The sequence below is a fragment of the Melanerpes formicivorus genome, unplaced genomic scaffold (genome assembly GCF_026170545.1).
Source record: "Melanerpes formicivorus ecotype bairdi unplaced genomic scaffold, bMelFor1.0.p_v2 SCAF_1, whole genome shotgun sequence".
NCBI lineage: Eukaryota > Metazoa > Chordata > Aves > Piciformes > Picidae > Melanerpes > Melanerpes formicivorus.
The window spans coordinates 8,353,257-8,379,901 of record NW_027142353.1 but is presented as its reverse complement, the minus strand read 5'-3'; positions in this window follow the sequence as shown (position 1 = coordinate 8,379,901).

Here is a 26,645-nt window from a genome sequence, read left to right as displayed (position 1 = left end):
AGCCAGCCCAAACTACGACACTATCAGTCCAAGTAATTGTAAGAAGTCCTTCCTCAGCTTACCTGCAAGTCCCCTTCAGGTACTGGAAGGCTGCTCTAAGGTCTCCCCATAGACTTCTTTTCTCCAGGCTGAATGGCCCCAGCTCTCTCAGTTGCTCCCCATAGGATAAGTGCTTCAGCCTTCTGATCATCTTCGTGGCCCTCCTCTGGACCCACTCCAGCAGTTCTACATCCCTGTTATTCTGGGGCCACCAGAACTGGATGCAGTACATCAGGTGGGGTCTTACAAAAGCAGATTAGAGGGGGATAATCACTTACCTCATTGTGGGGGGTTATCACTTACCTCATTGTGGGGGGTCAACACCCATCCTGAAAACAGGGTGGAGGGCTTGTGAGTGCTTTGCCCTCCCTGCAGGACATTTTCCCGCTGGGAAACTGAGTCTGTTCCACTCCCCCCTCCCTGCCCAGATAGGTATAAAACCACGTGGTCCTCCCCGCCATGACCTTGCCATTAAGAGTCTCAGTTGGTAGAGCATGAGAATCTGAGTACTGAGATTGCGGGTTCTCCTTTTTTTACTTTTCTTTTATCCCATAAACCGTCTTTCTGAAATATCAAGTCCCTGGTTTTCTCAAGCAAAATAGAATGTGTGCAGAAATAAATGTATTATCAGCTTTGTAATTTCTGGTTTTATCTCCTGTTTCTTCATTAAATGAAAAGTTCAGGGTATGTCACTTCTATTTAATCCAGTTGGGTTTTTTTCAAAATCCACCGCCAGGCATACCAGGGGCGGCTGGCAATTATAAAGCTTCCAGAGTTCAAAAAAATCAGTTGTGCACATTTATTCATGAATTTCAGTTAGATGTCACATATTAACATTCACAATTAAATCTTTGTACACTTTTTTTTTTTTTTACTTGTCATACATAGGGAAGGGTCGTTTTGCAAAAAGAAATTTACCTGTCAGTAAATAGGCTTCTGGGAGGAAGAAAAGGATCCTTTCCTTTCATATCTTAGATGCAAAATTGTTGATTTGTGCAATGTCAAGCTTGCCTCAGAGAACAGTCTCTTGATTATTCTGTTTTCTGGCTTTGCAAAGACTGCCAGCCCTAGATACAAGTGTCTTATAAGCCAGATGGAGTGGGGAATTTGACCAGAATTTTATCCTCACCTGTATCATATATTAAGCTACTAATTAGTTCCTTACAAGATGACACATGCATTTTTCATATGGATGTTTCTTGAAGTCCTGAAGAAGCAACCCCAAGGTTGTTTCCTGAACAGACTCTGAAAATGCTTATCATTTCCAATTATGTCCATGAGATAGGTTATCTGCAGAGATCACTAGTCTAAGAATCAGCTTCAGGTCAGCTTGGGTCACAAATAGTTTTGAATTTCTGGAACATTTACATTGCAGAAGCATATTTCTGCATAGGAGTCTTACAGGTTTAGAAAGAGCTGCTGAGTAAGTTTTTGGAAAGTTAGTCACCACATAAATATTTTATCCAGGTGCCTAAATCCATACACATGCTCAGGCTTTCATCTAAAAAGAAAGAAATTAAAATTAATAAAATCATTGCTTTTACAATTTCATTTTATATATTAATTCACTAGTGAATTTTTTCATTAACTGCATCAGCCAACAGATTCTGACAAAAATTCTCATGGAATACTTTCCTTTGCAGCTGCACTAATTGAATGGCAGGAAGCATTTCACAGATAGTTCTGTGGTTGTTAATAGGAGTATGACACTGCAATGTAAGAAACTACCATCTGTTCTATATTGTATCTGATTCCAACATAGAATAAAAGTACATCAAACATCTTAAAAATTATAGAAAACAACAAGCTGCCATCTTGCCATCAGTACAACACTAGAGTGCTTAATATCATGTCTAAAGACTGAAGGAGTTCACCTTGACATTTGCATATTTTTAGGGCTAAAGCTTTTTTTTTCTGGGAACCATAGAGTAAAATTCTTCACTTTTGTTTGTTATTGTTGTATTTTACAAGATATTTTACTGGAAGGTCTGAGAAAAGCTTTAGGAAGTAAAATGGTAAGCTCAAAGGACTACTCTTCTGGTTCTTGTAAGTTGTTTGGGGTTTTCTTGTGGTTTTGTGATAGTTTTGGTTTGATTTGGTTTTAGTTTTAATTTTGTTGGTTTGTGGTTTTTGTTTGGTTTTGGGTTTTAATTTTTTTTTAGGGGGAATGTTACTGAACCTGCTTTAAAGAAAAAATTAATTAATATTCCTCCTGCATATTCTAAAAAGAATTTTTTAACTGAGGTGGGTGATGTAACTGTTGAATTTCTTCACTGTTTACTGTATGTGCTTTTTAAGTTCATATGCATTTGTGTTCAAAGCATATGGCTGAGTAGCAAAAAAGGCAACCACCTGTTTATCTTACACTTGGATGGTATTTTCTGAATTAAGTGGAGCCACATAGTGGGAACAAGGTATTGATATTTTTCTGAAGTATTTTTGGGAAATCTAAAAAATCAAATGAGTTCAAGGCATTGCTCAAGAAGGACAGAGAAATGCTTGAAAAAGTCCAGCATGGAGCCACAAAGATGATTAAGGGAATGGAACATCTTCCTTATGAGGAAAGGCTGAGGGAGATAGATCTGTCCAGCTTTGAGAAGAGACTGAGGGTGATGTCTTTTGGGGGGGTTTGACTAGATGACTTTTCAGTGTCCCTTGCAACCCCTAACATTCTGTGATTCTGTGATTGCAAAATCACACAAAGACTAAGAGCTCTGAGAGGAAGAGACAGAAGGTAGAAGCCTGTTCTTTTGTGTAGCCATAGGGGAAAAAAAAAAAAAATAAGGAAAAAAAAAATAAGGAAAGGAAAGGAAAGCCTCCTGAGGAAGTACAGCAAGACTCTGAGAGTTTCTATGCTCAGATCTAAGTAAAAAGGAGAACCTTATCCAGGAAGGACAAAGGGAGAAAAATGGTAAATTTCTTCTCAATTCCTTTTATTTCAGTCTGTTCAAAAAATATAGTTTTATTATATTTCAAACAATGCCTAATCTTACTGTGTTTTCTAATAAAACATCTAGAAAAGGCTTTTAAGGATGACAACACATAAACATTTAAAAAGAAAGGGATATATTACAGCTAGTAGACATACAAATGTTCAGCAGGTTGTGGTAGAATTTCTCTGCTATATGTGCTCTAGTTCTGTATCAACATATTTTGTTGAACAGAAGAAAAAAAAAATAAGATGTGTCTAAATGTTACTTAACATACCTGACATATTTCCTACATTTACTTCCTACATCTATTTTACTTAGCTTAAGTATAAAAATGCAGTTAATCTTAATTTGTAACATTAGTTACTCAGTGACTGAGGTGAGCAGCTCTGGTGCTGGCAGGATCCTCACCAAAGGATTCCAGTATGGTGCACAGGGCAGTTTCCTAAACTTAGGGAACCTCAAAGGGAGTCAAGAGACCCTTCAGCAGATAGCAGTTTGTGCAACAGCAACTGACAGGACCTGGGCAGGGCCAGAAGCAACACTGGCTAAGCCCCCATATGTAAAAATGCCATGAATAGGGCAGATACATGGTGTGCAAAAAAGGGCACTGAAACCTTGCCAGCTTGACCAGGCAGTATCTACCAGGCAGAAGTCTGTGTCCACTCTATTCTCAGTGCCCAAAACAACTGACACACCTGACAAAAGAGTGTTCCAATGATAACATACATCCACCCAGGTGTCAGGCTGCAGCAGGTGCCCCTTACATCAGTATCCAATAGCAGTAGTATGTATACTTGTGGCAAGTGTATTAAGGTAGAGAAAATCCTCCACTTAGTGACATAGTTCCAGGAGGAGGTGAGAAGACTGAAGAGCACCAGGGAGTGTGAAAGAGATATTGAATACTGAAACCACATCCTTCCTTCTTTGAAACAGACTTGACAGGCAGACGGGAGATATGATACAGAGGATTCTCTATCCTCTCTCTGACTGGATGAGCACAGTGACTTAAGGGACAGGGGGCAGCTGCTGTTGCATGAGCTCCTGCCTTGCACAGTAGACATTGTGTTTCCTCTGTGACAGCTCCACCTTCCAGACGCCCTTGCATAGTAGGTATGAGACTCTGCAAATGGAATTTGAACCAGAATGATGGTTCAGCAGCTATGGAGGTGTCACTCAGGTTATTTTTGGCTTATACCTGTCCTGAAGGGACAAACTCCAAAACACGCCCTTAACTAGACAGTGAGTTAAGCACCTGTGAATGTGCAAACCTAGAGAGTTCTTGGGGTCTACATGGTCCAGATAAATGTGTTACACATGGAATTAACCTTGTAACACACCTGTGAACTGCGTGTAGCCCTGGCCATGTCTGGATATCCCTCATCCTGTAAGTTCAGTCTTCTCTGTTACCAAAGGCCATTAATTGTCTTTGGACAGTATTTAAAACAGCTGAGATGGTAGGCAATTTACCTTGTTCTCACCTAGAAAGCAACAAGAGCCAAATCTTGCCTTGTTGCAGCTGAAGAGCCTGCCCTAGCAAGCAACCTACACCTGGTCCTTAAACCTGGACCTAGGCAACCAGTAGCCTGGTGACAGAGCACAAGAGAGAGGCCACTTAGCCCTCTCTGACCCAAGACCCACTTGAATTATACCTAGAGTGTCTGCAAAGGTACCAGAGAGAGGAGCAAGCCATGAGTCCCCAGCTGATTTGCTACAGAATCCCACTACTGGGAGACCGCAGATACTGGCACCTTATTTCCAATTTAAATCACTGCATTAGAAATTCCAAGATTTGTGCTTAAATCATTTAATTGTCTTCACATACGAAATGTATTACTCACAACCAAATAACAGAACCTGCAAATATACTTTGTAAATAAGGAAAGACCTTATTGCTTTCTACAACTACCTGAAAGGAGTTTCTAGTGAGGTGGGTTTCAGCTTCTTCTCCCAAGCAATAAATGACACAACAAGAGGAAAATGGCTTCACATAGTGCCACAGGATTTTTAGGTTGGACATTAGGAAAAAATTCTTCACTGAAAGTGTTATCAGGCATTAAAACAGGCTGCCCAGAGAAGTGGTTATATCACCATCCCTGGTGATATTTAGGAGACAGGTATATACAATGTTTAGGGATGGTTTAGCAGCAGACTTAAAGGTTGCATTCAATGATATTACATGATCAAGACAACAAGGCTGGTGAGAGGCCTTGAACACAAACCCTATGAGGAGAGGCTGAGGGAGCTGGGATTGTTTAGCCTGGAGAAGAGGAGGCTCAGGGGTGACCTCATTGCTCTCTATAACTACCTGAAAGGTGGTTGTAGCCAGGTGGGAGTTGGTCTCTTCTCGCAGGCAACCAGCACCAGAACAAGGGGACACAGTCTCAAGCTGCACCAGGGGAAGTTTAGGCTGGAGGTGAGGAGAAAGTTCTCCTCTGAGAGAGTCAGTAATTGGAATGGGCTGCCCAGGGAGGTGGTGGAGTCACCGTCCCTGGAGGTGTTCAAGAGGAGATTGGACGTGGCACTTGGTGCCATGGTCTAGTCATGAGGTCTGTGATTACGGGTTGGACTCGATGATCTTCGAGGTCTCTTCCAACCTTGGCGATACTGTGATATTGTAATTCCATAGTTTCATAATTATTAAAAACATATCTACAGGACAGAAAAATATTAATTCAAAAAGAAAACCTATGCTGTCTGAATTCATGTCATGATTTCAAGAACTTTGCTCTCACTGCAAATTGCTATGCACTTCTCATAAAACTTATGCGAAGTCAAAGCCTTCTGTTAATATGAATGAAAGGAAGCATATTTAACAGAGATGGTGAGGAAATATTTAATGAGGACACTGAATAATTCCTAGCTGACTATCAATAGCTCACAAAACTGATTATAAACTGAGGCATTGTGCCTGGTGTTTGAAGTGCCAAACAAGCAATATGAATAGCTTTAGAGCTTGTCTTTGATATAGTAAAGTGATAGGCATTAGATAATCTTTTTATTTTATTTTATTTTCCTCTTCATGTAGTGATAACTACAATTTGATAATATGTGTCTATTTTTCTTAGTATAAAATTACATGATGGTAATCTCTCTAAACTGGACTATGTTCTTCAGGAAGATAAACTTAAATCACCTTGGTAACTGAAGCTAGTGAAAAATAACAGCAACCTGCTTATCTGCTGACATATTTTTTGACATGATACATTTATGCTCCCTAATTTGCCTGTTTAAGATCTTGATATTACTGATTTTTTGTAAATAATTCAAGACTCAGGCTTTTGTCATCCTCCCTCTACTTATAATAAAATCTTAAGTTTCCTTTCTCTTGAGTTGGTTCAAAACACACTGAGTCTGTTGAATTTCAGGGAATCCTATTAAAATATTGTGGAAACATTGAAGGCTTTACTGAAAAAGTAAGGTATAATCAGTTTTTTTCCTCCTTGGGAATTTTTTTCTTTCAGGTTTAGCACTGGCTCAATAGTCTTTACTTTTAGCAAATTTGGAACTGTCATTGTCAAGGACATTGTCAAAAAAAACAAAAAACAAACATTTGGACTACGTGGTGGCTGAGGGTCCAGTGCTTGGAGAGCTTTAATTTCTTCCAAAACACCCAGATCTTCTTCTCATTTAGTTTTAAAAGCCTCCAGCATTGCATCTTCATGAACTAGTTCTATCAGGCTCCCCTTCTCACTGTGGAGATTCATAATCAGTATCAAAATTCAAATGGATAGTCAGTAGTAGTAATATATTTTATGACAAGTCTACTCATCTATGGAAGTACCAATCCACAAAGTTGATCTGACTAATTAGGTCAAATACAAACTGAACATTACAGTTACCTGAATAAAGAAACTGCATTCTAAGACCTTTTAGAAACACCTGAGATTGGATTATACCAGGCACCCCAGGACATAGTTTTTCCTGTTTCTCTGCCTTAGACTCTATTTCTATGACTTTGACTCTACTAGAAACAAGGAGATGATGGGTGATTGCTCAGCACAGTTGACATTCTCACTTTATAGTAGTAATAAAGCTGATAAGAGTGTCAGCTGCACTGCGAATCTCCAGAACAGATGGAATAGATTAAATAGATGATATTTCAGAAAAAAAAAAAGTGTCAATATTTTGACACTTTTTCAATATTTTGGATTTTCAGACTTTTTTGGGGGGAGGAGCAATTTATGCAGATGTTTGTGTTTAATTTAAGCAAAATTAAAACTAAACATAAACCAATTTTCATACTGAGGTACTGATGTTTATTCAAATTCTGTAAAACCACTAATTCAATTTCAAGAGTTCCTCAGTTTAAGTATGAATACTATTCTTCTGTTGAAAGAGTATTAGAAAAAATATTATTCAACTTATAGTACAGTAAACATATAGGGATGTTTTTTCTGAAGAATTACTGGATCAGTTACAGCAGGATACTAAGGGCTGTGTTCAAATTAAAATATTGATATTTCCTTGGAAACCTGGTCCAGTGTGTGCTTGTGTCATCTTGTTCATTCACTGAATAACAAATGAAGTCTCACTCTACATTCTTTACTCCTCCCCATTAGGTATGTATATACATTGATAAGATATAGAATAGAATAGAATAGAATAGAATAGAATAGAATAGAATAGAATAGAATAGAATAGGAGTAGTGTAGAGTAGAACAGAGTAGAGTAGAGTAGAGTAGAGTAGAGTAGAGTAGAGTAGAGTAGAGTAGAGTAGAGTAGAGTAGAGTAGAGTAGAATAGAACAGAACAGAACGGAATTAACCAGGTTGGAAAACACCTTTGAGATTATCAAGTCCAACCTATCATCCAATACTATCTAATCAACTAAACCATGGCACCAAGTGCCTCATCTAGTCCTCTCTTAAACATCACCACTAAAGGTGACTCCACCACCTCCCTGGGCGGATCATTCCAATGGCCAATCACTCTTTCTGTGAAGAACGTCCTAATATCCAGCCTGAACCTCCCCTGGTGCAGCTTGACATTGCGTCCTCTTGTTCTGTTGGTTGTTGCCTGGGAGAAGAGACCAGCCCCCACCTGGCTACAACCTCCCTTTAGGTAGTTGTAGAGAGAATAAAGTCTCCCCTGAGCCTACTCTTCTCTAGACTAAACAATCCCAGCTCTCTCAGCCTCTCCTCATAGGGCTTGTGCTCCAAACCCCTCACCATCCTTGTTGCCCTTCTCTGGACACGTTCCAGCAAGTCAACAACTTTCCTAAACTGAGGGGCCCAGAACTGGACACAGTATTCAAGATGTAGCATAACCAATGCTGAGTACAGGGGCACAATGACTTCCCTGCTCCTGCTGGCTACACTATTCCTGATACAGGCCAAGATGCCGTTGGCCTTCTTGGCCACCTGGGCACCCTGCTGGCTCATGTTCAGCCTACTGTCAACCAGAAGCCCCAGGTCGCTTTCTGCCTGGATGCTCTCCAGCCCCAGCCTGTAGCAGTGCATGGGGTTGTTGTGGCCAATGTGTAGAACTTGTCATTTAGATGTGTTAAATTTCATGCTGTTGGACTCTGCCCATCTATTCAGCCTGTCAAGGTCCCTGTACAGAGCTCTCTTACCCTCTAGCAGATCAACACGTGCCCCCAACTTGGTGTCATGTGCAAATTTGCTGATGATGGACTCAATCCCCTCATCCAGATCATCAATAACAATATTGAACAGAATGGAGCCCAGCACTGATCCCTGGGGGACACGACTAGTGACTGACTGCCAGCTGGATGTGGCACCATTCACCACCGCTCTCAGGGCTCAGCCCTCCAGCCACTCCCTAACCCAGCACAGAATGCTGCTGTCCAAGCCACGGGCTGACAGTTTGGCCAGGAGTTTGCTGTGGGGGACGGTATCAAAGGCCTTGCTGAAGTCCAGGTAGACTACATCCATTGCCTTCCCCACATCCACCAGGTGGGTAACCTGATCATAGAAGGAGATCAGGTTGGTCAGGCAGGAACTGCCTTTCTTAAATCCATGTTGGCTGGGCCTGATCCCTTGGACATCCTCTAAGTGCTGTGTGATTGCACTCAAGATGACCTGTTCCATAATCTTGCCTGGCACTGAGGTCAGGCTGACAGGTCTGTACTTCCCTGGTTCCTCCTGGCTCTTCTTGTGGATGGGCATCACTTTGGCCAGCTTCCAGTCCTCTGGGACCTCTCCAGTGAGTCAGGACTGGTGGTAAATGATGGAGAGAGGCTTGGCTAGCTCATCTGCCAGCTCCTTCAGTACCCTAGGTTGGATCCCATCTGGTCCCATGGACTTGTGGGGATCCAAGTGGCTGAGCAGGCCTCTAACTAATTTCTCCTGGACTACAGGGGAACTATACTGCTCCCTGTCTCCATCTGCCAGCTCAGGAGGCCAGTTGTCCTGCAGACAACCTATCTTGCTGTTAAAAATTGAGGAAAAGAAGGTGTTAAGTACCTCTGCCTTTCCCTCATCTTTAGTTACAATATTCCCCTCCTTGTCCACTGAGGAATGGAGATTGTCCTTGTCCCTCCTCTTGCCATTAATATACTTGTAAAAGTTTTTTTTTTTTTGTTATCCTTCACAGCAGTGGCCAGTCTAAGCTCTAAATGGGCTTTTGCCTCTCTAATTTTTTCCTCATGACTTAGCAACATCTGTAAACATTTTATGGGTAACCTCTCCTTCCTTCCAAAGATGATACACGCTCTTTTTTTCCCCTTAATTAACTCAGATGTTCATTGCCCATCCAGGCCAGCCATCAACTCCAGCGGATCATCTTCCAGCACATGGGCACATGGTACCTTCTGAGTTAGTTCCTTAAGTAACCTGAAATCTGCCCTCCTGAAGTCCAGAGTGGAGGTTTTGTTGATGTTGATTTCTCCAAGACTTCTTTTCATAGAATTGCAGAATTGTTAGAGTTCAAAGGGACCTCGGGGATTATCTAGATCCAACCCCCCTGTAATGAGCAGGGACACCTCACACTAGTTCAGGTTGCCCAGAGTCACATCCATCCTGTCCCTAAAAACCTTTAGCCATGGTGATTCCACCACCTCCCTGGGCAACCTGTTCCAGTGCCTCACCACACTCATTGGGAAAAACTTTTCCTAATATCCAATCTGAATCTACCCATTTCTATTTTTTTTCCATTGCCCCTAATCCTATCACTACCTGACACCCTAAAAAGTCCCTCACCAGCTTTCTTGTAGGACTCCTTAAGATACGGAAGGCCACAATAAGGTCTCCTCAGAGCATTCTCTGAACTGAACTGAACAGCCCCAGCTCTTTCAGTCCATCCTCATAGGAGAGGTACTCCAGCCCTCTGATCATCCTCATGGCCTTTCTCTGGACATGTTCCAGTACCTCCAGATCCTTCTTGTAATAGGGGCTCCAGAACTGGATGCAGTACTCCAGGTGGGGTCTCACCAGAGCAGAGTAGAGGGGGATAATCACCTCCCTTGACTTGCTGGCCACACTTCTTTTTATGCAGCCCAGGATGCGATTGGCTTTCTGGGTTCCAAGTGTACACTGGTGGCTCTTGTTAAGCTTCTTATCCACCAGCACCCCCAAATTGTTTTATTCAGGGCTTCTCTCAAGCCAGTCACTGCCCAGCCTATATTGGTGCTTGGGATTGCCCTGACCCACATGGAGGACTTTGCACTTTGTCTTGTTGAACCTCATGAGGTTGTCATGGGCCCACCTCTTCAGCTTGTCAAGGTCTCTTTGGATGGCATCTCTTGCCTCCAGCGTGTCTGTTGCACCACACAGCTTGGAATCGTCAGCAAATTTGCTGAGGGTTCACTCAATGCCCCTGTCTATGTCATCAGAAAAGATGTTAAACAACACTTGTCCCAGTACTGATCCTTTAGGGACTCCACTTGCCACTGGCCTTCAATTGGGCATGGACCCATTGACACCCACTCTTTGAGTGCTGCCATCAAGCCAGTTCTTTATCCACTGAAAGATCCGTCCATCAAACCCTTTCTGCACCATCTAGGAGAACAGAATGTGGTGTGGGACAGTGTCAAAGGTTTTGCTTAGGTCCAGGTAAATGATGTCAATTGCTTGGCCTTCATCTATAATGTTGTGACCTTGTCACAGAAGGCCACCAGGTTTGTCAGGCAGGATTTGCCCTTGGTGAAGCTGTGCTGATCATACCCAATCTCCTCTTCATTATTCTTCTGCCTCAGCAGTACCTGCAGGAGGATCTTCTCCATGATCTTGCCAGGCACAGAGGTGAGACTGACCAGCCTATAGTTCACTGGGTTATCCTTCTTTCCCTTTTTGAAAATGGGGGTTATATTTCTCCTTGTCCAGTCAGTGGGGACTTGCCCAGACTGCCACAACTTTTGGAGTATAATAGGGTGGATTAGCAACCTCATCCGCCAGTTCCCTCAGCACCTGTGGGTGTATCCCATCAGGTCCCATGGACTTGAACACTTTCAGGTTCTTCAGATGGTCACAAACCTGATCTTCACTCACAAGGGGCAATTCCTTCTTCCAGTCCCTGACATTACCCTCCATTATTCTGGGAGTGTGGCTGAAGCCCTTGCCAGTGAAGACTGAGGTAAAGAAGTCATTGAGAACCTCAGCCCTCCATGTCACTTATCACCAGTTCACCTCTCTCCTTTCTGAGGGGGCCCACATCTTCCCTAGCCTTCTTTTTACTATTAATATACCTACAGAAATTTTTATTGTTCCCTCTGGTCACCCTGGCTAGATTTAATTCTAACTGAGCTTTAGGTTTTCTAACCAGGTCTCTTGCTGCTCAGGCAGCTTCCTTATACCCCTCCCTTTCCAGCTGTCCTTTCATCCATTCCATGTAGTGATGTGACAGCTTGTCCAGGAGCTCCTTGCTCATTCAGGCAGGTCTCCTAGCATTCTTTCCTGCTTTCCTCTTTGTGGGTATACTTTGCTTCTGGGCACAGAGAAGGTGATCCTTGAATACTGACCAGCTGTCCTGGGCCCCTCTTCTCTCTAGGGCTTTGTCCCACAATATTTTGGCCAGCAGATCCCTGAAGTGATCAAAGTCTGCATGCCTGAAGTCCAGGGTCGTAAGCTTGGGATACGTCCTCCTAGTTGCCCTGAGGATCCTAAATTCTATTTCTTCATGGTTACTTCAGCCAAGGTTATCCCTGAGACTCACATTGGTGACCAGCCCCTCTATATTGGTGAGAACAAGGTCCAGCATAGCCCCTTTTCTCATTGGTTCCTCCACCATTTGGAGGAGGAAGTCGTCATCTATGCATTTCAGGAGCATCCCAGAATGCTGGTACCTAGTTGTGTTGTCCCTCCAACAGATGTCAGGATGATTGAAATCCCCTACGAGAACCAGGGCTTGTGAATGCAAAGCCACTTCTATTTGCCTGTGGAGTGCCTCATCTGCTTGGTTCTGCTGGTCCGGTGGCCTGTAGCAGACCTCTACAGCAACATCACCTTCCCCTGCATATCAGGCCTTCTGCTCCCCTCAGCAGGGAGTCACCTACAACAATGATCTTTCGATTTTTCTTTTCAAGGTCAGTTTTTATGGCTGGCCTGAGGCGGGTCAGCCTTGGTGGCACTTCTGGCCCTTGTGGCACTTTTGGCCTTTGTGAGCCCTCGTCTTTGTTCACAACCAGTTTCTCCTGCAGAGCTTCATACCTGTTTTGCAAGGGCACTGTGGGTGGTGTGCTTCTTAAAGGAGCACATTTTCCCATTGACTCTGCACATGTGAGTTACTACAGGAAGGCTGGGGACCTGCTGATGAGAGGATATTGAATCCTCTGTTCCACTAAGAATCACCTCCTGTTCTGTATTTGTAAAGATCAGTTTGTGAAAGTTATCAATTTCCCTCTCACTCTCCCTGATGCTTCTTAACCTACTCACCTCTTCCCTGAGCTCCATCACTTCATCCTGGAGCTGTGCCAACTGGATAAGCAGGTCAAAAACCTGCTCACACTGCACACACCCATAGTCAGTGTTGCTCCCTGTTGCCTGTGAAAGGCTGTGACATTCCTCACAACCTATATCCATTTTGGTGGGTGCAGAGAGCACAATCATCCTCCTCTGAGTAGCCACCATCATGCCTTCAGTAAAACAGAAGCACCTTGTGTCCTGCCCACATGCCCTGCTTGTGCCAACTACTGAGCTAATTCAAAAGGAGTCCTTGGGATACCTTATGCCCTACTCACTGGGCTCCAACTGAGCTAATTCAAAAGGAGCCCCCGGGCATGCTCAGTTTCTATTTGCTCTCCCTGAGCTTGTTAGTCTGCCTGTACCAATGGTCACTTGCTCCCAGCTGTCTGACCATGCCCCCTCCCTCTCACACCCCACTTGCTGGGTTCCAACGAGCAAGAAGGCAGTTGCCTCGCAGCTCACATCCTGAGAGCCTCTGCTGGTGTCATGGGGGTTAAATCTCCTGCAGCTTCTTGGGGAATGCCCCCAGCCACACACCCCTCTCAAGAACCCTCATGAGACCCTCCAAGTCATGTTGGCTCACCTCTCCCCTTGTGTCTCTCTCTCTCAGTCTTCCTGTCTCCAGGAGCCCTCTTTCCTCTTCTAAAGATCCCGGCACAGCACAGAGCTAGCCAGTACTGATGTAGTTGCCTTGCAGCTCATAGTCTTTTCTTCATGTTGAACAGTCCCTCCTCTCTCAGCCTCTCCTCATATATCAGATGCTTAAGTATTTAATGATCTTTGTGATTTTTCGTAGGAACTATTCTAGTATGTCCCTGTCATTTTTTTTCTGAAGAGCTCAGACTTGGACCCAGCTCTCCAGATGTGGCCTTGTCAATGCTAAGGGGAAGAGTCAACTCCCCCAGTCTTTTGTCAGTGTTTTGCCTAATGGAGCCTGGGAACTTGTTGTCCTTGTTTGATGCAATGGATCATAGCTGGCTTATATTCAATTGACTGTCCACTAGGAACCCCCAGGTTGTCTGAGAAGCTTCTTTCCAGCTGTTCAGCCCCACTTTGTACTCATGCATGAACTTATTCCTTCCCAGATGCAGAACTTTGCATTTCCCTTTGACAAACTTTTTGAGATTGCGGTTGGCCTATTTCTTTAACCTGTACAGGTTCCTCTGAACAATGGAACAGCCATCTTGTTTATCAATCACTTCTACCAGATTTGCATTAGGTGTAAGCTTTCTGAAAGCACACTCTGGGCAAACATACATCACTAATGAAAAAGTTAACCACTATTGACAGTGGTATCAATTCTGGTACACAATCTGGCAACTGGTCTCCAACTAGTGTTTGTGCCATTGATCAGAACCTTTTGAGTCCATGATTTCAAGAAGTTTTCAGTTCATCTCACTGTCCATTTGTCTAAGCCAACTCCGTTTTAGATGCATTGTCATAGCAACATGGCAATGTATTAGGATAGTTAAACCTACTATGAGCTGCTGCTAAGACTGAGTCATCTCCTCTCTGAAAAAGTTCTCTTTCGAACACAAATCTTACATTCAAGTAGGCACCTACACAAAGATTATCTGAATCTATAGGCTACAAAGATCTTTTCCATCGTTGCCTTTCTTCTATCCTTTGTCTCCATTATCTCATTTTGCAAATCATAACATGTAGTTATTCAGTCTGGTTCCTGTCTCTGCAGTTGTAGTTTAGATATCAGTGATTTCATACTCATTCCCAAATAGTTTGTACAGTCTGATCTTTTCCATACTCACACCTTTCTGACTTTGTCTTCCGTTGAAATCCCTAGCATGTCAGTGTTTAGGCTAAAGAGGTTCTTTCTAGATTTAGTCTACCAGCCTAATTGTAAAGCCCTTTCATCCTTCATTATGTTATTTGGATAGTCTTTTATTACCTTATTTAAATTAAATATTTATAAATTTGTATAACTTTTTAGCAATTCATATTAATATATATTTTTAATTCTAAACAAAATTTCTATCAACACTATTTACTAACTTTAGTATCACTTCAAACACAGCAAGGAGAAAAAGCAATAAAAAAGCTTTCATTCAATTCTTGAAGCTAAATCATTGAAATTACTAGGACGGAGAAAAACAAATAGTGATCTAGGAAGGCCTGAACAGATGAAGTTAGATACAGAAATAAAATGTCATCTACCAAACTATTAAAAAATGAAGAAATAAAACAAATAAAGTGGGAAAATTACAGGTATTACAATCAAAATGGAATTATTTATTTTCTTTGTTTATGCAGAAGAATTTTGTCTTTGGAACCTCTATATATTGCGGTATGTTCAGAATGTGTCTCCTTGGAGCTTCCTTTACGATTGTGACGGTTATATCACTTTTTCTTTTATTCTAAGCTCTTTCAAAAAAAAAAAAAAAAAAACAACAAAACAAATGGCAAATATTACCGTTTTATACACTGATTCCTGGATATCTGTTAACTCAATATACTTTAGAATGTGACGATGCCACCTTTTTTTTTTTTTTTTTTTGTAATATAAAATACAAAGCTGATATGATGGCCTTGTTTTTATTTTCTTCATTCCACATATAATATCTTCCTTGTTCTTTACAATAAAAAAAATAACTTTTTTTTGAGGAATCCAGCATAAGGAAAATGTGAAATGTCCTAGATTCAGATATCTCCTTTTCTTCATAGCCACTGAAGTTACATCTCCCTACCTGACTGCCTAAGGCTTGTCTACAACAAAGCTAATTCTTTAATCAAGCTATACAGGGGGTAAAATTCCCATGAGAGTTTTGGTCTGGGTACAGTTAGTTTTGGCTACTTCTTCCTGGATCTCTCCTTTCCACTTTACAACTAAATTCAATAGTTGCAAAGACTAAGACTAAGGGAGGGGCTATATTTTTGGAAGTATGTTGCTTGACAGATGCAAGACAGCGATTATTTTCTATTTCTAGTTCAAATGATGTAATTTCTGAAGACTCTAGCAATCTGATTGACTGTAATATTACAGAGAGGTAAGTTATAATGATCACTGAAGTAAACTGTAATGGGCAACATGAACATCAAAACACATCTGAAAATGTCTAGTAATCTGAATATCTAGTAAATGACATTCTGCTCTGAAGATTATGCTATGTCAGTCTCTCCCAGCACTGTTAATCTTTTCTCACTTCATTCCATAATGCTCTTCTTTTTATATAATGATAGCCATGGATCTTCTGTTCAGGAAGTTGTTTTCGGTTGTGTTTTTTGGTTTGGTTTGGTTTGTTGGTTTTTTTTTTTTTCATTTTCTTTTCCACAACAGTGATGATGCAGTCCCCTGAATCCAAAAAGTGTAGGCTTTAGTTTTCCATCCTCTAACAGATGGTGCATCCAGAATCTTCAAGCTGCTATTTAAGTTGTGTTTTCTAGATCTGCCAAAATTTGTCTTTTCAAAACTTGTTTGTGTGAGGAGTCTTCTTGTTTTAACAATTTATTAAAAGACTCATTGAAGTCTTTATTGAGTTGCTACTAGCAACTGACAAGGCACATCATCAGAAAACTAAAGAACCTTTTGCACAGATACCAGGGGCTATCTCTGCTGTAGTGATGGGTTACAGTTTCCCCTGAGCATTAACTTTGCCAGACCAACTCAGTCAGAAGCAAATAAAGCTGTATTTACAAGCAAAATCTTCACTCTATGATGGAATGCAATGAATATGTACAAAATAGACAGTATTTACAATAAAATACTCATATTTACAATTAGCAAACCACATCAAAATCCCCCTGGTCAGAGACCAGGGAAGACTTTCCACTGCCACACCCCACCCCCCAGCCCTGTCCTAATGAGACAGAGATTGGAGTCAATACAGCTGACCAATATGATCGAGTATTGTTCCTTTATTGTTCCAGTATTGCAGGCCTATGGTGCAAGTATAGCACAGTAAAGAAAAGCATAGAAGAAGGGAAAGGAAAGGCAGAAGTGCCTAGCAAGGGAACTTCTGCATACTTAATACTGCATATTTTCCACTAGAATGTGAAGCCTTTCTTTTTCTGTATGTCATCTTTTATATATACATGTATTTTTTTCTTTGCATTATAAGCAAAGCCTTATCTTTTTCAAGGATATTGGTGAAAATATTGTCTTCCAGATTAATTGACTTTACACCAAGTCTTATGCATAGCCATCAATTAAAGAATACATTTGGCATATTTAATGTGGTTGTACATTTTCAGATTCTTCAAAACTTAGTATTTCAACTATAAAAAAACATACATTCTAGGTGTTCTTGTATGTTTGCATACAAAATCTCTAACAGAAAAGAGTTCCACTGAAGACATTTCTCATTGCTGCATCATTTTAAAAATTACAGAAAATTATCCTTTTTTTGTCTCTGGTTCCTTGTAATTTTCAAATATTTCCTTTTATATTAACCAGAGAGGAGTCAATTTTCTGTCTGTTCAGTTGCTTTTAATAGATTGCATTATTTCTGTTTACTCAAATTTCTCAACTTCACAGGATTCAACATACAGTCAGAAAAGAAAAAAAAAAAAAACCAGTCAAAAATGTTTCTAGTGTCCATCAGCAGTGACTTGATTATATTTACAATTTTGCTGAGTTGGAATCAGACACTATCTTCAATGCAATTGTTTTCTCCATGTGACCATGCTGATGGCTACTGTGATGACTCTGCAGCACCTTCTTTTAACATACGAGGTTGATGTCAGCAAAGCAATGATTTAAGGTCTGTTCATGAACACTTATACTGCCACAGAGCTGCAATTTAAGCACAACCTAAAGAGAATCACTGGCTTACCTCAATTTCTTTGTTAAGCTTGCATCCAGAGCTACTGATTATTTTGGGTCTGACAAAACATGACTATTTCCTTTACTTGATTAAAATATTTTATATATATATATATATATATATATATATATATATATATATATATATACTAATCTTCATACAATTGTCAGTTGTAATTTGGTCTTCCTATTTAGTTAATTTCAACCATACTGGCTTATTTTAAATGTCTGTCGCAGCTGAGGAATGTATTCACCACCTATTACAAACAGTAAAAGAGGGGTGGAAAAGAAACATGGGTAGAGATTCTGCCCAACTACTTCTGCTCTGGTAAGACCTGCTGTGCTAAGAGTCCTGAGGGAATTTGCTGATACAGTTATCAATCCACTCTCCATGATATATGGGAAGTCCTGGTAGTCAGGTGAAGTCTCTGGAGACTGGAGGAAGGGAAACAGTACACCCATTTTTAAGAAGGGTAGAAAGAAGAAGCCAGGGAGCTATTGACTTATCAGCCTCATCTATCTCCCTTGGATGATCATGGAACAGATTTCCCTAGAAGCACTAATAAGGCACATGGAGGACAAGAAGGTGATTTGACACATTCAGTATGGGCAAGTCCTGCCTGACCAGAAGCTGTGGCTATGTGAAAAAGAGTTACTGCAGAAACAAAGCATTACATGTATACACACATACATATACATGCACCTTGACTCCACTCAACTCAAAAAACTGGAAGAAAAATTATTTTTACATAAGATGTCTAGAAAGTAAATCAACCAAGGGTAACAAGCAAGCATAGAAATATAAGAGTTTCATTGCTGTGGAAAGCACTTAAATGATGAATGATGAATGGCTTTTCTGAGGTTGCTTAGTAAGATTAACTTGAGAATCACAAAGACAAGCTAAAACACAGAGAGGGTTGGTTAAAGAGTAAATTACTGGGCTACATGTATGCAAACAAACAGGGTCATTTTCAGAATTGTTTGCTTTGTTTCTAATTAATAACAACTTTTTTTTTCTTTTTTTTTAATAATTCAAGTTGAACTTTGCTACTACATCTTCCCCTTCCTGATGTATAGGTATTGTAATCCCTGAAGCTTTTGATGACATTTTAAATTTCAGAAGCAGAAAATTATGTTCTTAAACTTTAATTAAAATATCTTTTTATTTCTTTGTTTCTTTTAAACACTGACAAGAAATGCTTTTGACATTTAAAATAATTTGCAAAGGATACAGTTTCACTACTCTGTAGTATCAATGTTTTAATTCCTCTCAAAAGAGACAGCAAAAATACTTTCTGCTTGAATTGAACAAATTCTTTTTAAAAAGGCACAGTTGCTGTGGCTGCAGGGGACCCAGATAAATGCCAAGTACTGGGAAGATATAATTTCAGAAAGAACAAAACGATTGTTTCTCTATTGAGGAGCAGGTATCACAGGAATCTGTTTGGAATTGTTGATCATGATAGTTGCCAAACTATGATACTAATTTTTCACTGTTTGACATGTAAATGAAAAGATATATAGCAAAGAGAAAATCCATGCAGGGCAAATGCATAACTGGTCAGAAAAAGCATCCTTCAAATAGTTATCAGTAACTTACTCCAAAACTTGAAGTTTATTCACTGCCATATCTCACAGGGATCTGTCTTATTTCCAGTGTTGTTCACTAACTTATGATTCTTTAAATGATGAAAAAGAAAATTGTAAGTACTTTGAGTGACCAAATTGTAATGAAAAAAAAAAAAATTAACTTTATAAATTAATAATTCAGTCCATAATTTTAATATCGAAATGAAAAAAAATTGTTGGAGGAAAAAGCAAACAAAAAAATTATACTCCCTTATAATATTGTCCTCCAATCGATACCCAATGAATAAAATGCCCAAGCAGCTGTGTACATGTAGGCCTATATATGTCAAGAGGCACCTAAGAGAGTTGATATTGTTCCCTAAAGCCAAATTATCACATCAGTGAGATGAGACATCCAGTTTGCAGAGGATGAGGCATGAATTATACCATTCACTTAAATGAATCAGAATGAGAAACAGAAGATAATAAACCTTGGAATAAAACCCAAAAGAACTGAACTTCAAAATTGGTTCCACACTTGTTTATAAAGTAAGCATACATAAAGTAACCTGACTAGTCCTCAAACATTTCAACACTCTCAGAATAGTGTGGTTTTGCAAGAAAAAGAGAATAAATAGATAAATCTGGAAATACTAATGTAAGCATTGCCTGAAAGACATGGGAGATGTTATGACACTCTTCTAGAATGGTGTGGTCAATATTGGGCATTACTGGTTCAGAGGTGAATGCACACTGATGAGTGATACCTTATTTCATTATACTTGTGTGGCTTTTACAGACAGTCCTAAACACAGTTCTTGTGTTGCCAGATTACATGGTGTGATACAGATCTAATCCAAAAACTTTGTTACTGCATTGGACTTCAGTATGATTGAGCTAATTAGCCTAGTTTCTCAAGTGTATCACTATGCTGTCAGCAAAAGTGTTTTTGAGCCAGCTTGGACAATTGAGTCTATAATTCTGGCATAATACAGTATTTTCAGAAGGACTGGAAGTAAAAGGCAATAAACATACTAAGAACAAAATTTGGAATTTTTAAAAACAAATGGGAGAAAATAAAATACCTCAGTAAATGTCAGAGAATCAAAGAATGGTAGGGGTTTGAAGGGACCTCTGGAGATCATTGTGCAGGTTCAACAGTCTGCTTCTCTCCAACACAGAAGAGAAAGTAATAAAAAAAGAAACTACAGGTTGAGAGAAAGACTTGGAAAAATAAAAGAGTTTAATATTGTTATGAATGTGTGTTTATTATTAATATTTAATAGGTAGAACAATTAATCAAAATATTATTAACTTTATTAATTAAAAAAAAAAAACATGAAAAATATTTTTAAAAACTATTTACTGGTTTGAAATATTTGGTTGTGGAACAGTTACTTCACCAGCAAGAACATGTAACAATCTAAACAATATTAGCAAAAAAAACAAGAAACAACAAACAGAAATTTAAACTGCAAAGGAAAAAGAAGAACATTGGCAAATGCCGGCTTTGCCCACAAGGGTGGGGAACTCTAGAATTCTCTAGGGTAACAGACTTTTTAACAGATGCTTATAAAAATAAAATTTCATAGATTACTCACTGCAAATCACTTTAGTCCAGTATATTTAGTTGCAACGTTTATAATCCACAGATTGTGGCACCACGCGGCACGTGTGGGGATTTAAACAAAACCAAAATGGCATTGAACACATAAAAGCTGCAGGAATAAAGGTTCACTTTCTGTTGGCTTCTGCAGCTTGTGACTGGGGCACTTACACGGTTTAATCTCTGAAGGCTTTATAACTGAAAACTTTGAGGAAATTGGTTGCTGCTGAGGCTTGCAGGGCTTGTCAGCTTTGCAGCTTTGCCTGTTTCAGAGAGGTTCTTCCAGCTCTACTCTTTGCAGTGGTTCTTGTTGCTTCTTCCAATAAAGCAAAACTGTCCCGGGGTCTTGGTTTCTCCAGGGTTTGTCTCTTGACCCAGCAAGACACATCTGTCTGCCCCTGGTCTTTGCAACATATTACTGTGAGTGACACTTGTATCTTTCTGGGTAAACTGAAGCAAAGCTTGGATTCCAAATTGCAAGGCAAGCAAGGCTTGGCTTCTCAGGCTTGCAGGGTTAAGGCTTAAGGCTTCTTCCAGATCTTGGCCAAGGCAAGGCATTCACACTTTGGGCTAGTATTTATAGATTTCCTGAGAAAATGATGGCCAGTAACAACAAAGATTAAGAGATAGAAAACTGATACTTTAACTTATAGAACCAGTTTTCTCCAGATGTGGGCAAAGACACACACACTTGGCCCACTTGTACCCCAGGGCATGTTCAGATAAGCCTGGGCAATGTGGGCAATCTCCTGAAAAAAACAGACCCCCTGGCTCCTGCCCCGTTATCTGGTTGAGGGCATTTTTGAGGCTTTTGTCCCTTCAAGACCAGTATATATGAGATAATACAATACACAATGACCTTAGTCTATTCACAGAAAAGCACAGCAAAATGCAGAAGTATCACCAGAAGCCAGCCACCAAGTCCCCCAACCCCAAACCCACCCCAGCCCAGCAAAAGAGCCCCACCCCCCAAACCTGGAAAATGAAACCAGCAACCATATTATACAATAAGACTTTGCACCAGCCAGCACTTTCATTTTGAAGATGGCATGACAGAATCATGGTATGATTATCAGCAGCAGATTCACCTCAGCTCATGACATCATCTAGTCCAACTCCTCTGGCAGAGCAGGTTCACCTAGATCAGGTATCAATAATGTTTTCTTTCAAACTAGTTTAATTAGGTGAAGAAAAACAAAAAGTGTTGTTAAGTATGCAATTTTACAAATACTATTTTAAGGTTCATTTTCTCTCTTATTGTATGAAGTGTACTACAAGCTTGTGGCAAAAGAGTTCTTTTCTCCCTAGAATTTCTCTGAGGGGATTAAAATGTGATTCACGTGTCCTAAGTGGTACTTCTTAATATTTGTTAACACATAAAATACAACATTGAATTATAGCATGATAGTAGCTGTTATACTTATACAGTAAATTTCAAATTAAAGATAAAAACGTTTTATCTTGTTTTACTTGCCAAAAATATCAGGTGAAAATATTTTCAACTTCTTCACTTTTCCCTTGATTTAAGCAACAAATGTGTTATGTTATCCAGCTTTTTTCTTTTACAAATATTGACTTCATTCCATGTTTTCTTCTAGTTACATTAGTCAATAAAGAATGGTTAGATCACCTCAAAAGACTTGTTTTTTGCACAAGATGTTACTTCTTCTGGCTCTCAGTTGCCATTTTTTAATCCCAAAGAATTTCCTCCTATTGTTACTCAGGATTTGTTGGGTTTGGGGTGGGTTTTTTTTTGGGGGGGAACATCTTAATTTACATATGATCTAAGAATTATCTTAGCGAAAGATTAATTTTATTAGGCTTCTAAATAACATTTTTTTTCCATGGGAAGACAATACTTTTTAAAGACTTATTTGAAGAGAAAAAAAAGAAAGAAAGGGAAAAGAAAAAAAAGAAAGTCTGGCACACCTTCTGGGCTGAATCAGAGTGCAATCCAGAATAGTCAATATCTCAGTGGAATTTATGTTCCTATCACTCAAAATCAAGAAAGGATTAGAAGGCATAGATATATTTGACCCCTAAAATGTATTAAAGAATGTAGTACTTCATTATCTCAGTGATTTTTGAAGTTCAATGTATATGAATTGTACTCAGGATAGCAATTAAAACAAAACAAAACAAAACACCACAAAACTCAAACAATATTGGACATCCCCATTTAGTATTTTGCAGAGTGTACATACTTAAAAGGTATTATTTTGAAATTCAGTTTATTTTCATTCCCTTTTGACTTACTATGGGGTTCACATAATGTCATCATGGCCACAGAATACTGTACTTCTTTTAACCTTTCATCTTGTCTAACTGTGATATTTTAGTCTTTTAATCAATTCCTTTAAATGGCCTGTGACTTCAAAGACTGAGGTCCAGTGGTTATATGTTTATAGTTTAATTCCAGGATTCTGCAAAGGCATATATTACATTCATGTATCATTGTGGTTTTAGCTGTTCAGGGCAAAACAGGATATATGGAAGCTGACATGCTTTTTTCTTCTTGGTGTTAAGTATAAGAATTGGAAGAGAAGTCACTTTATATTCATATAAACTGGTCTTCAGCATAACTATGTTTTTTAAAAAATCCTGTATTTCTTCAAGAGGTAAACACTCAGAATTAAACTTAGACTTGTATACAAAGGAAATACTGTGTCCAGTTCTGGGCCCCTCAGTTTAGGAGGACATCGAGACACTTGAACGTGTCCAGAGAAGGGCAATGAGGCTGGTGAGAGGCCTTGAGCACAAGCCCTATGAGGAGAGGCTGAGGGAGCTGGGATTGTTTAGCCTGGAGAAGAGGAGGCTCAAGGGTGACCTCATTGCTCTCTATAACTACCTGAAAGGTGGTTGTAGCCAGGAAGGGGTTGGTCTCTTCTCGCAGGCAACCAGCACCAGAACAAGGGGACACAGTCTCAAGCTGCGCTAGGGGAAGTTTAGGCTCAAGGTGAGGAGAAAGTTCATCACGGAGAGAGTAATTAATCATTGGAATGGGCTGCCCAGGTGGAGTCATCATCCCTGGAGATGCTCAAGAGGGGATTGGACGTGGCACTTGGTGCCATGGTCTAGTCATGAGGTCTGTGGTGACAGGTTGGACTTGATGATCTTTGAGGTCTCTTCCAACCTTGGTGATACTGTGATACTGTGAAATGATATTGTTCTATTTTCAGAAATGGTAAAGTTGAAGCCAATTTGCTTACATGAATGTAAAATTTGAGTAAGCAAAGAGGTGCCTAAGGAGGGGTAGTGTAGCTCATAGAGCACTTGTATGAAACAAAGCAAACAAACAAACAGATAAATCAGAAATGCATAATTTACTTTATTTAGAAAATACACAAAAAATGTAGAGAATAATGGACCTGAAATTTGATTTTTTATTAGTATAATGGCAAGTATAAACACGAACTCCAAATTGCAGAGGCAAATTTGCATGTAAAACCAGATGGCTAATGAAACATTTGTGTTCACTATCTGGAAATCTCCTCAGTGTCCTAAACAAATGTCGTAGCTTCACTGGGACAGAATTTTAGGCCAGCCATGGGCTGCACGTCATCAACAGTTTCCAGTCAGCCAGGGAAACTGACCTGAGTTGGCTCACAGGTGTATCCCATTCCATAAAAATCTCACTCATTATAAAAAGGAAAGTTTGTTGGGGGGACAACAGCAAATTGGCATTGTTTTAGGTGAGTTAAAGTATCCTAGATGTTTTTCAGCCACTGCTGCTGTTGGTTCCTTAAATTCTATTGAACTCCTCTAAGTAGACAGCTAAGCACTAGATATTTAAACACAAGTATGTACAAGTAAACTAAAAAAGGGATCCAACTATCTAGCCTCAGTGTTTTCTGTCATTTTATGTACCCTGGAATAACCTAACGTTGATGTTCTACCAAGATGAAGTTCTTTTACGGTCCCAGAGTCACATCAGTCAGGCACATGTAGGAGATATCTCAGTGATGTGAACCAGCCTAAATTTAATCAATGATGCCCATCTCAAGCTGCCCAAGTTATTTATTTAGTAGAAAGTAATTTTCAGTTGTCTAAGATGGAGCATTTAGTCTTATTTGACATGCCCTGGCGTATCTCATTTAATTTATAAATACTGCTCCAGGAAAACATGAATTTTTGGTTATCAGCATCTTACAGACATCTTGACTACTCAAGAGCATATCACTTAATAGTATATATATCTGTGTCCTAGGAACTGAATCACATCAACCGGCATTACATTTGAACAATGAATTTATGTCTAAAGCCTTAGTTCAGTAGCCAGATATTGGGCATCCAGGTTGCTTAGACTGGATGCATGAATTCTAACTGTAATTGTCTGTGACTAATTTCACTACCAGAACCAAACTATTGAGTCTATCTACCAGATACACTACACTCCTTATGAAAAGATTTTATGCTTCATATGTTAAATTAGATAAATTATAAAAGCATCTGATTATTAAAATACGGCAGAATATTCATCAATAAATCAGGGTTTTATTTCTAAATATTTATACTACCTATGAAAGGAATCAAGAGAGGAAGTACTTCAAAAGAAATGGATATTTTTAATTAATCTCTTAGAAGTAAAATATTAAGATAGAAGTGTTCTTGTCTACTAGTTACATGTACTTTCTATCTTGGTACCCACTTTTCTGAGCTAGTGTGAAAGACTAAATCTTGTCTCCCTTGATGTGACTCAACAAAGATAAAATCACCTTTGCTGTTTGCCCAGATACTAGCTCCACGCCAAAGCTGCAGCAGCCTTCCTCCACAGACCCAGAATGTCTTGGGGGGTGAGGGGTGTGGTAATATAATTCCTTTCCTCTTCTCTCTCCCTCTTCTCTCTCTCTATTTTCTCTCTCTCTCTCCGCTTTTGATCCATCCACTTTATTTGTGCAATAAATAGTCTAGCTGTTGATATTTTGGCCTCATTTGTGCCTCTAATTTAATAACACAGGAATATTCAAAAGAACTGAATCTCTTTCCCTTTCAGGACTGAGACAGCTAGTAGATACAGTGCTTAGTAAGGTTTTTACATAGGCAAAACAAAATTGAAGTTGTTGAAGGAGTTGATTTATTATGATTTTTTAAATACTGTATTAATTAATAAAGAAAAGGGATTAAAACATAATTTACAGTATTTTTCCAGATCTTTTTTAGTATATAACACTAGTAATTACTTGATTAAAATCAAATCTGACATGTTGATAATATTTTAATTAGCAATACTTCTATGACCTGCTGAGAAGTGGCATGGCAATTTTGGCTTGCAGTTAGGAAGACTGGTTGGGAAGCAGATGGAGGTAACTTGTACAGTGGTCTCCCTCTTGCCTTGCATTTTTATGATCTGTGGTGAAAAAGATGGGCTGGAAAAGGAGGCATAAATTCTAGTTTTGTTCTCAGAAAATCATGATGATATTATAATTTTGGCTGGTTAATTTACCTTATAATTTACAGCACAGCACACATCTATAAAATACCTATTCTATTTAATGGATGTCCTGATAAGAATGATCATACAATTGTTTAGATTGGGAAGGACCTTTATAGGTTATCTAGTCCAACACTACATGCAATGAGTAGGAACATATTCCATCATATCACTTCTTTCAGATCTCTGTCCTATCTGGATGGTGGCTGGATTTTTGATAAGGCAAGGCCTGGCAAATTTACTAAATTGGACCACTACCAAGGAAAGTGCTACATACTCATCATGTTAGAAGCAACTACTGGGTGGCTATAAATATACCCTGAAAACCATGCCTCTGCACAAAATGCCAGGTTAGGACTTGAAAGGAAAATTTTGTGGTGATACAGTACCTTTGAATTAATTGAATCAGGTAATGGGGTTCATTTCACTCA